Genomic DNA, 2,890 nt, shown 5'->3' with positions numbered 1-2,890 from the left:
TGCGGGTCGTGGCTCAGAGTTGGGTTCAAATGAAACATGATGAATTCCTTGATCCCACTGCCTGCGTGGTTTCCGGAGGCCGGAGGCCGGAGGGCTGGGGATGATGAGTGGGAGCCGGGAGCCTGGCCCAGCCAGCTGGCCCCTAGTGGGGACAGGGCGTGTCCGTCTGGAGACAGGAGGCCCCCTACCTGGGCACAGTCCTGGCCCTCCAACCAGCTCTCCTTTCTGGCAGCGCTGTGGGGAGAGACGACGGTGCCCGGGTGCCCGCTGCCCACGGCCCTGGCTCCATTGGCGCCTGGGGGAGCGCTAGGGGTGCAGACCAGCCCCCGCTCCGAGCCCAAAAGGGGCCACAGGGCCTGAGGCCCGAGGCTGCAGGCTTCCCTCCCAGAAGCCTCTGTTCCAGCCGCACGGGGACGGCCAGCCGCATCTGTCCACTGAGCGTGGCTGGCGGCCCCGCGGAGCTGCAGTGCTGGGGGGTGGTCTGCCCAGGAACTTGGCCTGGGGCACCGAGGGCCGGGGAGGGCCCTGCCTAGTGAGGGCCCCGGGACCCCCAGGCAGCACTGGTTTCTCCAGGCCAATGTCCATCTTGCGGGGTGACGCTGTCCCCCCATCGATGCTCATAGCAGCGGGGTGTTCCCCGCACACAGGGCGCCTACGTCTTCCCTCCCACCCCCCCCCACCCCCCTGCCGGGTTCATCACTGCTGCCCCGCCCCCCCAGCAGAGTCACCCGGCTCCTGCTCAGCCCGAGCCACCAGGGGGCACTGAGGCTCTGACGGGCCCAGGCCCAGGAGGCCAGCCAGGGTGAGGTGGACAGGCCCGTGGGGGTGAGGGCGGGGGCAGGCAGCGCTCCTGCCCCCAGGGATGGGGCTGTCCTCCCTGCCCCGCGGCCCCGGGTCGGCCGTGGCCTTGTCCGGCTGCAGGATGCCTCGCAGGACCCCTCCCACCCCTGCGCCCTCACCTAGCCTCCCTGCTCCCTGTGCCTCTGACGGGTCAGCCACGCAGCTGCCTGTGTGGTTGCTCCTCAGTGTCCAGGTCCCGCCCACTCCCCAGTGGAGCCCCAGACCCCCTCCTGTCCCGTCTGTGTGGCTCCTGCCCAGGGCACGTGGGATGGATGCCCCTCTTGGGGGCCGGAGTCCCCTTGCCACCCCTGCAGAGACGGGCATGGACCTGAAGGGTCCCCTCACAGCCTGGGTGCCCTGCGGGGAGCCCCATGGCACCTCCACAATGCCACAGCCCCCCATCTGGGCCTGGGTGACGGCCATAGGGACACCTGCAGGCCTCACCTGGGCCAGGGTGGCCAGAAACAGGTGCCCTGGCATTTGAGGGGATGGGGGCTGGGGCGTTTCACCCCAGCACGGGCTGAGGGCGGGTGGCTGCGACTCGGTGGCGTCCGTGGCCCCTGCGTTCACCAGCCAGGGTTCAGCGTTGCCTGGCGGGTGGGGTCCGCCAGGGCCGCTTGGGGAGCACATGGCCCTGCGCGGGGTGGGGGTTTGCAGAGCGGGGGTGCAGGCGGCCTCCTGGCTTGGCTCCGTCCCCGTGGGCGCCCTCGGCCAGCTCCACTCCACACAGGGATGCCTGGCCCAGGGCCCAGCGGAGGGGCCAGGGGCGGCGTGTGCGTGTGTGTGGTGAGGGGGTGTGGGGCCGCAAGGGAGCCCCTCGGGGGAGCAAGGCCACCTAACAGGCTCCTGTGCGCAGCCCGTGCGGGCAGCAGCCCGAACCCCACTCCCTGCATGGTGGAGACTCGGGGCCGCTCCCCGCTGAGCAGGGCGGGCTCAGCTGCCCGGGCGGCGTCCGAGGTCCTGGAGCCTGGCTGGACCCACAGGGCCCGGGCAACGGGCCAGACTGGGGTTGGGGCTCCTGTGAGTCAGGAAGGTGGGGAGCTGCGGGGGTGGGTGGAGCCCCCGGCTCCAGCCCTGACGTGTAACTTCCGCACCTTCCTGGGCCTCAGCCCCCTCGACAAGCGGAGGGAGGCAGCGAGCTGAGCAGTCCCGCTGGCCCCCAGCCCCCTCGCTGTCCGGGGAGGGCTGTCAGAAGGCGGGGAGGGCTGTCAGAAGGCGGGGAGGGCTGTCAGAAGGCGGGGAGGGCTGTCAGAAGGCGGGGAGGGCTGTCAGAAGGCGCAGCGGACCTGGTTTCCTCACCAGGTGCAGAGGGGTGGGGTCAGATGCACCGTTGCCATGGTGACCAGCTCACCTGTGTCCTTACAGCCCCGTTAACGCCTCCTAGTTTCGTTTTTGGTCCTGGCAAGGGGTGGACCCTGACCTGCAGGCAGCCAGGCGGAGGGCCAGAGAGACGTGGGCAGCGGGGGCTCAGGACCCAGGCGTCCTCACGGAGGTTCCCAGCAGCAGGGCCGCGCCTTCACCTGGGGAGGGCCGGCTCGTGGCCCCGCTTTGCAGCTGAGGCACTGAGGCTGTTGGTTGCTCAGGTCCCGTGAGGTCAAGCTGCCCCGGAGTCCTGGGCCCGGACACTCCATCTTTTCCTCCCTCAGAGCAACTGAAAACTGGTGCAGCTCGTCCTGGCTGGGCTGAGGGGGGGTTATTTCAGGCGTCTTGGCCGTGAGGGCTATGGCGGGGGCTCCCCCAGGGTTGCCAGCCCCTCCCTCCCAGGTGAAGTGGCCCGTTTTAAGGCTCTGGGGAGGACAGGCTGACCCCGGAGCCCTCTCCCCGGTCCAGGCCCAGGCTGGGCCCCCAGAGGTCAGACCCCACCAGGCTCACGCTCTGGGGAGCTGGGAAGGGCTGTTCTGAGAAGGTGGGGTGTCCAGTGGGTTTTGCAGGATGTGGAGTTTTGCGGGACTCAACTTGCCAAGCTATAGTTGCAGCCCTGGGCGGTGCCCTCCCAGTGTAAAGCCTGGCCTGGGAGGTCTGTGGGGCTCAAGGGGCCCAGAGGGTGCGG

The sequence above is a fragment of the Capricornis sumatraensis genome, chromosome 3 (genome assembly GCF_032405125.1).
Source record: "Capricornis sumatraensis isolate serow.1 chromosome 3, serow.2, whole genome shotgun sequence".
In the NCBI taxonomy this organism is placed as follows: domain Eukaryota; kingdom Metazoa; phylum Chordata; class Mammalia; order Artiodactyla; family Bovidae; genus Capricornis; species Capricornis sumatraensis.
This window is presented reverse-complemented; position numbering follows the sequence as displayed.